The 13,594-nt window shown below is 38.2% G+C and overlaps 1 protein-coding gene across 3 annotated transcripts in view; it reads right to left on the reverse strand.

Moving 5' to 3' along the window:
- The window catches only part of PHTF1 (putative homeodomain transcription factor 1), a 91,303-nt gene that overhangs the window by 15,224 nt on the left and 62,485 nt on the right, over window positions 1–13,594 (reverse strand). The window contains exon 21 of one of the 3 annotated variants that reach the window (XR_015254998.1): window positions 7,558–7,628. The exons of the other annotated variants lie outside the window; for them this stretch is intronic. The gene's annotated coding sequence lies outside the window, so the exon portion shown is untranslated. The remainder of the gene's footprint in view (window positions 1–7,557; window positions 7,629–13,594) is intronic. 3 annotated transcript variants of the gene reach the window in all.

Below are 13,594 nucleotides of genomic sequence, written 5' to 3' on the forward strand. Positions count from 1 at the left end.
TCAATCACTTATAAAGCCAAAATGAGAATAAAAGACAAAAGTAGTGAAATGAATTATGTCAATAATTAGTTCAGGGATACACAAAATTAAAAGATGTAAAATGTAACACAAAATACATAAAACATGGAGAAGGGGAGTAAAAATGCAGTACTTTTATGTTTTTTTTTAATATTGCAGTTATTTTTTTAAATTTTTGAGAGAGAGAGAGAGCAGGAGTGGGGAGAGCAGCAGAGAGAGAGAGAGACTCTTAAGCGGGCTCCACACTCAGTGTGGAGGCCAATGCAGGGCTCAATCTCACAACCCTGGGATCATGACTTGAGCTGAAATAGAGTCAGATGCTCAACCAATTGAGCCACCCAGGTGCTCCAAAATGTAGTACTTGTAGGATATATTTGAACTTAAGCAAACATCAACTTAAAATAGGCTGCTGTATACATAGGATGTTATATATGAACCCCATGGCAACCACAAACCAAAAACCGATAGTAAATACAAAAAAAAGAGAGAGAGAGAAAGAAATACAAGCCTAACACTAAGGAAAATCATCAAATCACAAGAAACGGGAGCAAAAAAAGAACAGAGATAAACTACAAAACAACCATGCAACAAGTAATAAAATGGAAGTAAGTACATAGCTATCAATAATTACTTTAAGTGTAAATGGACTAAATGTTCTAATCAAAAGACATTGGGTGACTGAATAGATTTTAAAAAGAAAAGACTCATCTATATGTTGCCTAGAAGATAGTCACTTCAGACCTAAGGACACACATGATCTAAGGACACACACAGACTAAAAGTGAACAGGTGAAAAAAGATACTCCATGCAAATGAAATGAAAAAAAGCTGGGTAGCAATACTTATATTAGACCAAATAAACTTTAAAACAAAGACTAATACAAGAGACAAAGAAGGATATTACATAATGTAAAAAGGTATGAATCCTACAAGAGGATGTAACAACTGTAAATATCTATGCACTCAATATAGCAGCACCTAAATATATAAAGCAAATGCTAACAGATATAAAGGGACAAACTAACGGTAATACAATAATAGTAGGGGACACCCCACTTACATTTAAGAAGGTAGTTTATAGCAATATAGGCCTATCTCAAGAAATAAGAAAAAATCCCAATCTAATCTTTTACTTAAAGAGAAACAGAAGAACAAAGCTCAAAGTCAGGAGAAGGAAGGAAATGATAAAGATTGGAGCAGGGGAGAAGATGGCGGCATAGGAGGACGCTGGGCTCACCGGGTCCTGCTGATCACTTAGATTCCACCCACACCTGCCTAAATAACCCAGAAAACTAGCAGAACAGATTCTCCAGAGCCAAGCTAGACAAGAGGCCCACGGAAGAGGGTAGGAAGGGCGGCGAGGCGGTGCGCGCTACACAGACTGGCGGGAGGGAGCCGGGGCAGTGGGGCAGCCCACCAGCAAAGCAGAGACCCTGAGTCTGGCTTGCAAAAGTGATGCAGCCACACAGAGTGTGTTCGGACAGCAAGCGGGACTTAACATCTGGAAGGTTATAAGCTAATAGCTCTGCTTGGAGAGTGGGAGGGCTGGAGGACAACGGGAGGGAGAGTTGTTGAGCCCCGGATGACAGAGCTCAGCTTGGCGGGGAACAAAGGCGCTCGCCAGCACCATCTCCCTCACCCATCCGCCAGCCAAAATCCCAAAGGGAACCAGTTACTGTCAGGGAACTTGCTTGCACCGCACAAACACCCAACTCTGTGCTTCTGCAGATCCATCCCTCTGGTGGGTCTGACTCCCTCCTGGTGCTGCAGGGCCCCTCCCAAAGTGGATCTCTGAAGGAAAAGCGAGCTGAGCCTGCCCCTCCCACTCCTGTGCACCCTGCCTATCCACCCCAGGTAATACGCCAGATCCCCAGCACCACAAGCATGGCAGGGTGCAAGTAGCCCAGACGGGCCATGCCACCCCACAGTCAATCTCGCCCCTACAAGAGGGGAAGGGAAGGCACACACCAGTCTGACTGTGGCCCCAGCAGTGGGCTCGGGGCAGATTCAGGTTGGACTGCGGCCCCACCCACCAAGGCAAGTTATTCAAGAGAGCACAGGGGAAGTGCCCTGGAGTTCTACACCACTCCAGGGACTATCCAAAATGACTAAACGGAAGAATTCCCCTCAAAAGAAACTCCAGGAAGTAGCGACAGCTAACAAACTGATCAAATACGATTTAAACAGTATAACAGAAAAGTGAATTTAAAATAATAGTCATAACATTAATCGCTGGGCTTGAAAACAGTATAGAGGACAGCAGAGAATCTATTGCTACAGAGATCAAGGGACTAAGAAACAGCCAGGAGGAGCTAAAAAACACTATAAATGAGCTGCAAAATAAAATGGAGGCGACCACAACTCGGATTGAAGAGGCAGAGAGAATAGGTGAATTAGAAGATAAAATTATGGAAAAAGAGGAGGCTGAGAAAAAGAGAGATAAAAAAATCCAGGACTATAAGGGGAAAATTAGAGAACTAAGTGATGCACTAAAGAGAAATAATCTACGCATAATTGGTATTCCAGAGGAGGAAGAGAGAGGGAAAGGTGCTGAAGGTGTACTTGAAAAAATCATAGCTGAGAACTTCCCTGATCTGGGGAAGGAAAAAGGCATTGAAATCCAAGAGGCACAGAAAACTCCCTTCAGACGTAACTTGAATCAATCTTCTGCACAACATATCATAGCGAAACTGGCAAAATACAAGGATAAAGAGAAAATTCTGAAAGCAGCTAGGGATAAACGTGCTCTAACATATAAAGGGAGATCGATAAGACTCGTGACGGATCTCTCTACTGAAACTTGGCAGGCCAGAAAGGAAAGGCAGGAAATCTTCAAGGTGATGAACATAAAAAATATGCAGCTGAGAATCCTTTATCCAGCAAATCTGTCATTTAGAATAGAAAGAGAAATAAAGGTCTTCCCAAACAAATAAAAACTGAAGGAAATCACCACCACTAAACCAGCCCTACAAGAGATCCTAAGGGGGATCCTGTGAGACAAAGTACCAGAGACATCACTACAAGCATGAAATCTACAGACATCACAATGATTCTAAACCCATATCTTTCTATAATAACACTGAATGTAAATGGACTAAATGCACCAACCAAAAGACATAGGGTATCAGAATGGATAAAAAAAACAAGACCCATCTATTTTCTGTCTACAAGAGACTCATTTTACACCTGAGGACACCTTCAGATTGAAAGTGAAGGGATGGAGAACTATTTATCATGCTACTGGAAGTCAAAAGAAAGCTGGAGTAGCCACACTTAGATCAGACAACTAGACTTTAAATTAAAGGCTGTAACAAGAGATGAAGAAGGGCATTATATAATAATTACAGGGTCCATCCATCAAGAAGAACTAACGATTATAAATGTCTATGCTCTGAATACGGGAGCCCCCAAATATATAAAACAATTAATCACAAACATAAGCAACCTTATTGATAAGAATGTGGCAATTGCAGGGGACTTTAATACTCCACTTACAGTAATGGATAGATCATCTAGACACAAGATCAATAAAGAAACAAGGGCCCTGAATGATACATTGGATCAGATGGTTTTGACAGATATATTTAGAACTCTGCATCCCAAAGCAACAGAATATACTTTCTTCTCGAGTGCACATGGATCATTCTCCAAGATAGATCACATACTGGGTCACAAAACAGCCCTTCATAAGTATACAAGAATTGAGATTGTACCATGCACACTTTCAGACCACAATGCTATGAAGCTTGAAATCAACCACAGGAAAAAGTGTGGAAAACCTCCAAAAGCATGGAGGTTAAAGAACACCCTACTTAAGAATGACTGGGTCAACCAGGCAATTAGAGAAGAAATTTAAAAATATATGGAAACAAATGAAAATGAAAACACAACAATCCAAATGCTTTGGGATGTAGCAAAGGCAGTCCTGAGAGGAAAATACACTGCAATCCAGGCCTATCTCAAGAAACAAGAAAAATCCCAAATACAAAATCTAACAGCACACCTAAAGGAACTAGAAGCAGAACAGCAAAGACACCCTAAACCCAGAAGAAGAAGAGAAATAATAAAGACCAGAGCAGAAATAAACAATATAGAATCTAAACATACTGTAGAGCAGATCAATGAAACCAAGAGTTGGTTTTTTGAAAAAATAAACAAAATTGATAAACCTCTAGCCAGGCTTCTCAAAAAGAAAAGGGAGATAACCCAAATAGATAAAATCATGAATGAAAATGGAATTATTACAACCAATCCCTCAGAGATACAAACAATTATCAGGGAATACTATGAAAAATTATATGCCAACAAACTGGACAACCTGGAAGAAATGGACAAATTCCTAAACACCCACATACTTCCAAAACTCAAACAGGAATAGAAAACTTGAACAGACCCATAACCAGCGAAAAAACTGAACCAGTTATCAATAATCTCCCAACAAATAAGAGTCCAGGACCAGATAGCTTCCCTGGGGAGTTCTACCAAACATTTAAAGCAGAGATAATACCTATTCTTCTCAAGCTATTTAAAAAATAGAAAGGGAAGGAAAACTTCCAGACTCATTCTATGAAGCCAGTATTACTTTGATTCCTAAACCAGAGACCCAGTAAAAAAAGAGAACTACAGGCCAGCATCTCTGATGAATATGGATGCAAAAATTCTCAATAAGATACTAGCAAATCGAATTCAACAGCATATAAAAAGAATTATTCACCATGATCAAGTGGGATTCATTCCTGGGCTGCAGGGCTGGTTCAACATTTGCAAATCAATCATTGTGATACATCACATTAATAAAAGAAAACATAAGAACCATATGATCCTGTCAATCGATGCAGAAAAAGCATTTGACAAAATTCAGCATCCTTTCTTAATAAAAACCCTTGAGAAAGTCGGGATAGAAGGAACATACTTAAACATCATAAAAGCCATTTATGAAAAGCCCACAGCTAACATCATCCTCAATGGGGATCCCTGAGATCAGGAGCACGACAGGGATGTCCACTCTCACCGCTGTTGTTTCACATAGTGTTGGAAGTTCTAGCATCAGCAATCAGACAACAAAAGGAAATCAAAGGCAACAAAACTGACAAAGATGAAGTTAAGCCTTCACTTTTCGCAGATGACATGATATTATACATGGAAAATCCAATAGACTCCACCAAAAGTCTGCTAGAACTGATACATGTATTTGTATTCAGCAAAGTTGCAGGATAGAAAATCAATGTACAGAAATCAGTTGCATTGTCATACACTAATAATGAAGCAACAGAAAGACAAATAAAGAAACTGATCCCATTCACAACTGCACCAAGAAGCATAAAAAAATCTAGGAATAAATCTAACCAAAGATGTAAAAGATCTGTATGCTGAAAACTATAGAAAGCTTATGAAGGAAATTGAGAAGATATAAAGAAATGGAAAAATATTCTGTGCTCATGGATTGGAATAATAAATATTGTTAAAATGTCAATACTACCCAAAGCTATCTACACATTCAATGCAATTCCAATCAAAATTGCACCAGCATTCTTCTCGAAGCTAGAACAAGCAATCCTAAAATTCATATGGAACCACAAAAAGCCCGGAATAGCCAAAGTAATTTTGAAGAAGAAGACCAAAGCAGGAGGCATCACAATCCCAGACTTTATCATCTACTACAAAGCTGTAATCATCAAGACAGCATGGTATTGGCACAAAAACAGACACATAGACCAATGGAATAGAATAGAAACCCCAGAACTAGACCCACAAAAGTATGGCCAACTAATCTGACAAAGCAGGAAAGAATAGCCGATGGAAAAAAGACAGTCTCTTTAACAAACGGTGCTGGGAGAACTGGACAGCAACATGCAGAAGAATGAAACTAGACCACTTTCTTACACCATTCACAAAAATAAACTCAAAATGGATAAAGGACCTGAATGTGAGACAGGAAACCATCAAAACCCTAGAGGAGAAAGCAGGTAAAAAAAAACCTCTCTGACCTCAGCCACAGCAATTTCTTACTTGACACATCCCCAAAGGCAAGGGAATTAAAAGCAAAAATGAACATTGGGACCTCATGAAGATAAAAAGCTTCTGCACAGCAAAGGAAACAATCAACAAAACTAAAAGGCAACCAACAGAATGGGAAAAGATATTTGCAAATGACATATCGGACAAAGGGCTAGTATCCAAAATCTATAGAGCTCACCAAACTCCACACCCAAAAAACAAATAATCCAGTGAAGAAATGGGCAAAAGACATGAATAGACACTTCTTTAAAGAAGACATCCAGATGGCCAACAGGCACATGAAAAGATGCTCAATGTCACTCCTCATCAGGGAAATACAAATCAAAACCACACTCAGATATCACCTCACGCCCGTCAGAGTGTCCAAAACGAACAAATCAGGAGACTATAGATGCTGGAGAGGATGTGGAGAAATGGGAATCCTCTTGCACTGTTGGTGGGAATGCAAACTGGTGCAGCCGCTCCGAAAAACAGTGTGGAGGTTCCTCAAAAAATTAAAAATAGACCTACCCTATGACCCAGCAGTAGCACTGTTAGGAATTTACCCAAGGGATACAGGAGTGCTGATGCATAGGGGCACTTGCACCCCAATGTTCATAGCAGCACTCTGAACAATAGCCAAATTATGGAAAGAGCCAAAATGTCCATCAACTTATGAATGGGTAAAGAAATTGTGGTTTATATACACAATGGAGTACTATGTGGCAATGAGAAAGAATGAGATATGGCCCTTTGTAGCAACGTGGATAGAACTGGAGAGTGTTATGCTAAGTGAAATAAGCTATACAGAGAAAGACAGATACCATATGTTTTCACTCTTATGTGGATACTGAGAAACTTAACAGAAACCCATGGGAGAGGGGAAGGGGGAAAAAAAAAAAAGAGGTTAGAGTGGGAGAGAGCCAAAGCATAAGAGATTCTTAAAAACTGAGAACTGAGGTTGATGGGGGGTGGGAGGGAGGAGAGGGTGGGTGATGGGTACTGAAGAGGGCATCTTTTGGGATGAGCACTCGGTGTTGTATGGAAACCAATTTGACAATAAATTTCATATATTAAATAAATATTTTAAAAAAACTAAAAAAACAAAAAGATCAGAGCAGAAAAAATAGAAACTAAAAAAAAAGAATAGAAAAGATCAATGAAGCTAAAAGCTAGTTCTTTGGAAAGATAAACAAAACTGATAAAACGTTAGACACTCATAAAGAAAAAAAGACTCAAAATCAGAAATGAAAAAGAAGTTACAGCTGACACCACAGAAATACAAAGAATTATAAGAGACTACAAAAAATTATATTCCAACAAATTGAACAACCTATAAGAAATAGGTAAATACCTAGAAACATACAACCTTACAGTTTTTTTTAACTTAAAAAAATGTTTATTTATGAGAGAGAGACAGAGCACAAGTGGGGGAGGAACAGAGACAGAGAGAGACACAGAATCTGAAGCAGGCTGCAGGCTCTGAGCTGTCAGCACAGAGCCCGACGTGGGGCTTGAACTCACAAACCACAAGATCATTACCTGAGGTGAAGTTGGACACTTAACCGACTGAGCCAGCACCCAGGAGCCCCAAATCACACAATCTTCCAAAACTAAAAAGGAAAGAAAAAGACAATCTGAACAGACCAATTACTAGTAATGAATTTGAATCAGTTATCAAAAATATTCCTAACAAATGTAAGTTTAGGACCAGCTGGCTTCACAAATGAATTCTACCAAACATACAAAGAAAAGTTAATAGATATCTTCAAACTCTTCCAAAAAAATTGAAGAGGAAGGAATGCTACCAAATTCATTCTACAAGGCCAGCATTAACCTGATACCAAAACAAAGACACTATGAAAAAAGAAAATTACAGGCCAATATCCTTGATGAACAAGATGAAAAAGTCATGAACAAAATAGAGTAAAACCTTGGATTGCGAATAACTTGTTCTGTGAGTATTCCACAAGATGAGTAAACAGTTCTAATAAATTTTAGCTTGATACACGAGTGATATTTCGCAATATGAGTAGTACATAATACCAAACATCACATTATCACACCTGAGCCAATGGTTTCTCTCTATCAGATTGTGGGTGATCATCTCCCATACTCGGATGCTTGGTCTCAGGCCATGGTGTCTGGCAGAAATCAGTGATTTTTCAGAACATTGGGAAGTGCCCACAACTGGCACTAGTGTATTTTCTTGTCACTTCAGAGCACCTATGGACAGTCCTTTGCTTTCCCATACAAGAATAAGCTTACAAATGCTTTGCTTCATTCTAGGTTAGGCTGCCTGCAGACACAGACCCTAATGTAATTGCCAGTTACATTAAATGCAGTATATGACAAGAGTTTATACCGTACTGTAGTTAATATCTGTGTGAACATATACAATGGCCCCCATGCAGAAAAAGATTCCATTGAGCCAAAAGATAGCAATGATTCATTAGTGCTAGTGAAAGTCATCCTACACAATAACCCTCCTCTCTTGTCTACCTCATACCAGCCATGAAGGTTTTAAAAGGTAACTGCAGGTTAATTTGTTCATTTTTCTTTGTGTGTTGTATTTTATTATTTTGTATTATATTACAGTATTGAAATAATTTTTATATGAATATTTTGGGGTTATAGAACGAATCATCTGAGTTTTCATTAATTATTATGGGGAAATTTGCTTTGATATATGAGTGCTTTGGATTACAAGTATGTTTCCAGAATGAATTATGCTGGCAAACCAAGGTTTTACTGTAATAGAAAATTGAATTCAACAACACCATTAAAAAGATCATTCACCATGATCAAGTGAGATTTATTCCAAGTATGCAAGGATGGTTCGATATCCACAAATCAGTCAACATGAAACACCAAATCAACAAAAAATGATAAAAATCATATAACCATCTCAACAGGTGGTAGAAAAAGCATGACAAAATTCAGCATCCATTCATGATAAAAACTGTCAACAATATGGGGATAAAGGGAACATACCTCAACATAATAAATGCCATATATTGAAAAAAAAAAAAAAAACAACACAGCTAATATCACACTCAAAGGTAAAAAGCTAAAAGCTTTTCCTCTAATATCAGGAAAAAGACCAGGATGTCCACTCTTACCACTTTTATTTAACATAGTACTAGAAGTCCTATCCACAGCAATCTGACAAGAAAAAGAAATAAAAGTCATCCTAATTGGTAAGAAAAAAGTAAAACTGTCACCTGCAGATGACATGATACTAGATATAGAAAACCCTAAAGATTCCACTAAAAATTATTAGAATAAATGAGTCAAGTTGTAAGATGCAAAGTTATACAGAAATCTGTTGCATTTCTATACACTATTAGTGAACCACCAGAAAAAGAAATTAAGAAAACAATGTCATTTACAATTGTATCAAAAAGAATAAAATACCTAGGAATAAATTTAACCAAGGAGGTGAAAGACCTGTACTCTGAAAACTGTAAGCTATTAAAGAAATTGAAGACGACACAAATAAAAAAAAATACACCATGCTCATGTACTAAAGAATATTGTTAAAATGTCCATCCACACTACCCAAAAAATCTACAAATTTAATGCAATCCCTATCAAAATACCAATAGCAGTTTTCACAGAAGACCAAAGCCAGAGGTATCAGAATACCAGATTTCAAACTATACCTCAGAGCTATAGTCATGAAAACACTATGGAACTGGAACAAATATTGACACACAAATCAATGGAACAGAATAGAGAGCCCCAAAATAAACCAGCACTTATATGGTCAATTAATCTAAGACAAAGTAGGCAAAAACACACAATGGGGAAAAGACCATCTGTTCAACAAATGGTGTTGGGCTGGGGGGGGCCTGGATGGCTCAGTCGGTTAAGTGTCTGTCTTCAACTCAGGTCATGATCTCGCAGTTCATGGGTTCAAGCCCCGTGCACTCAGAGCCTGGAGCCTGCTTCAGATTTTGTGTCTCCCTCTCTCTCTGCCCCTCCCCCACTCACACTCTGTGTCTGTCTCTCAAAAATGAATAAACATTTTAAAAAATGGTGTTGGGAAAACTGGACAGCCACATGCAAAAGAATGAAACTGGACCATTTTCTACACTATATACAAAAATAAACGTGAGACCCCAAATTGTAAAACGCCTAAAAAAAAATACAGGCAGTAATACTCTTGGACATTGGTCTTAGCAGTATTTAATCTATCTCCTCAGACAAGGGCAAAAAAAGCAAAACTAAACAAGCAGGACTCTATCAAAATAAAAAGCTTTTTCACAGCTAAGAAAACCATCAACAACAAAAAAAGAGACATACAGAATGGGAGAAGATATTTGCAAAAATATATTTAGTAAGGATTAATATCCAAAATATATTTAAAAACTCATACAACCCAATGCCAAGAAAACAAACAATGCAATTTAAAAATGGATAGAGGATCTGAATACACATTTTTCCAAAGACGACATACAGATGGCTAAGAGACATGTGAAAAGATGTTGTCAATAATCATCAGGGAAATTAAAAAAAAAAAAAAAAAAAAAAAAAGCACAAGTGAAATATCACCTCACATCTGTCAGAATGGCCAGTATCAAAAACACAAGAAATAACAAGTGTTGGTGAGGATGCAGATAAAAGGGGACCCTCATGCACTATTGGTCTATTGTCAGAATTGTAAATTTGATACAGCCACTATGGAAAAGAGCATGGAGGTTCCTCAAAAAATTAGAAATACATAGCAGCACTTTCAACAATAGTCAAATTATGGAAAAAGCCTAAATGTCCATCAACTGATGAATGGATAAAGAAGATGTGGTTTATATATACAATGGAATACTACTTGGCAATGAGAAAGAATGAAATATGGCCTTTTGTAGCAACGTGGATGGAACTAGAGAGTGTTATGCTAAGTGAAGTATATGTTCACCATATACTTCAGATACCATATGTTTTCACTCTTATGTGGATCCTGAGAAACTTAACAGAAGACCATCATGGAGGGGAAGATAAAAAAAAAAAAAAAAAAAGAGAGGGAGGGAGCCAAACCATAAGAGACTCTTTAAAAACTGAGAATAAACTGAGGGTTGATGGGGGGTGGGAGTGAAGGGAAAGTGGGTGATGGGCATTGAGGAGGGCACCTGTTGGGATGAGCACTGGGTGTTGTATGGAAACCGATTTGACAACAAATTTCATGTTAAAAAATGAATTAATTAATTAATTAGAAATACAAATATCGGGGCGCCTGGGTGGCGCAGTCGGTTAAGCGTCCGACTTCAGCCAGGTCACGATCTCGCGGTCCGGGAGTTCGAGCCCCGCGTCGGGCTCTGGGCTGATGGCTCAGAGCCTGGAGCCTGTTTCCGATTCTGTGTCTCCCTCTCTCTCTGCCCCTCCCCCGTTCATGCTCTGTTTCTCTCTGTCCCAAAAGTAAATAAACGTTGAAAAAAAAAAAAAAAAAAGAAAGAAATACAAATATCATACGATCCAGTAATTCTACTACTGGGTATTTACCCAAAGAAAACAAAAACACTAATTTGACAAGATACATGCTCCCATCTTTTTACTGAAGCATTATTTACAATACCCAAGATATGGAAGCAACCTAAGTACCCAATGACAGATGAACGAACAAGGAAGATATTGTGTGCACGCATGTGTGCGTGCACGCGCGCGCACACACACACACGCACACAAACTGGAATATTACTAAGCTATAAAAAAGAGGGGAAAAAGAATCAAATCCTGCCATTTGTGACATGGATAGACTTCAAGGGGGTTATGCTAAGCGAAATAAGATAAACACAAATATATGATTTCATTTAGGTGTGGAGTCTAAAAGATAAAACAAACAAAACAGAAACAGACTCATAAATACAGAGAACAAAGTGGTGGTTGCCAGAAATGAGGGTAATAAGAAGATAAGTGAAATAGGCAAAGGGGATTAAGACATACAAACTCCCAGTTATAAAATAAATAAGTCACAGCAATGTAAAGTACAGCATAGGGAATAGTCAATAATACTCTAACGTACTATAATATATAGTATATATATAATAATAATAACACTATATATATATATATATAATAAGAGCACAAAGTCAGTAACTTTGTATGGTGACAGATGGCAACTACACTTCTGGTGAGCATCTGTAATATATGTAAATGCTAAATCACTATCTGGAACTAATATATCTGGAACTAATATAATATTGTATATCAACTATACTTCAATTAAAAGCAAATAATTTTTTAAAAAGAAATAAAGGACTTCTCTGCAGTTACAATAAACAAGATAATCAGATTGTAACAAGCACCCTGAACTAAATGAATAGGGCCATATAACTGATAACAAGGAAAGACAGGGAGCTACATTAGGGTCATCAGAGGAACAGACAGCTGAGCAGCCATTCAGGGGAGAACATAAGAAAATGTATTCTGGGCACAAATGTGATAGAAGAAAGAACTTGGTATAATGGAGGAACAGAAGGAGGCCAGTGTGATTGTACAGTATTGAGGAGTGAAGTTGCAAAAGGAGGCAAGCCTGATAATGAAGGACCTTGGAGGCCACCATAGGGAAAGCCAGGAAGGGCTTACATAGGAATAACCTAAGTATATAGTTTCCATATTTTTAAACATATTCATGCGGCTACGGAGAACCAACTGTATGAGACAAGAGTGGAAAGGGTTAGCATGTCAACTCAAGTGAAAGTGAAGGAGGCTTAACCTACTAGCAGTGGAAAGGTAGAACTGACACAGTTTGGTGGTGGATTAGATATGGAGGCAAAGAGAGGAACCCCAAGAATAAACCCTGAGAAACTGAGTAAATTTTGTTCCATTTACTAAGATGGAAACAACTTAAAAAACTGGGGGGAAAAAAGGAAAAAAATATATATATATATATTTCATATATATACACATATATATTTTTCATACACATATATATGAAATACGGGTTTTTGATGTTAGACAACAGATAAAACAGGATAGAGGAATTAAATGAGTTGAGCCCCATGAATGCCCCAGATTCCTCCTTAGAGGCAGTTTCTAGGTTGTGGGGCAGGAAGGGGGAACCTAAACCAAATCAAGCAGCCTCGTTATGTTCAGGAGACACAGTCAAGAATTTGCAAAAGCCAAGACGGCTGGAATTTGCAGGGCAGAGTACCAGAGGAAAGACAGCTGCATCGAGAGGAGAATACCAAAATAATGTGCAGAGAGTTCTTTTCAAGTCTTTAGGTAAGTATTGACCAGCACAATACTTGTTGGGAAATACTGAACAACAGGGAAAGAACTACCAAAAGAAACAGGCAGGCAAATTTTGAGCTGGGAAGAGTTTGTGTTCCCACAGTCAAACTGGAAAAATCTCACCTAATAAACAGGGAACTGGGTAGAATACTCAGGAGGATACTGCTTCCATAGGGGAAAAAGTAGCCTTGGATTAAAGGCTGCTCTGGCCCAACTCACAAAGCTTAAAAGCCTTGAAATGATCAAACGGTTTCCAAGTAACTTAATCATATTCCAAAACAAGCTCAAGAATATTTAAAAGAATGTAAAAACAACACACACATATACACAAAAATCCAACACCCAACAG

Source organism: Puma concolor, chromosome C1 (assembly GCF_028749965.1).
Source record: "Puma concolor isolate L17-30 chromosome C1, mPumCon1.1.hap2, whole genome shotgun sequence".
NCBI classification, from domain to species: domain Eukaryota; kingdom Metazoa; phylum Chordata; class Mammalia; order Carnivora; family Felidae; genus Puma; species Puma concolor.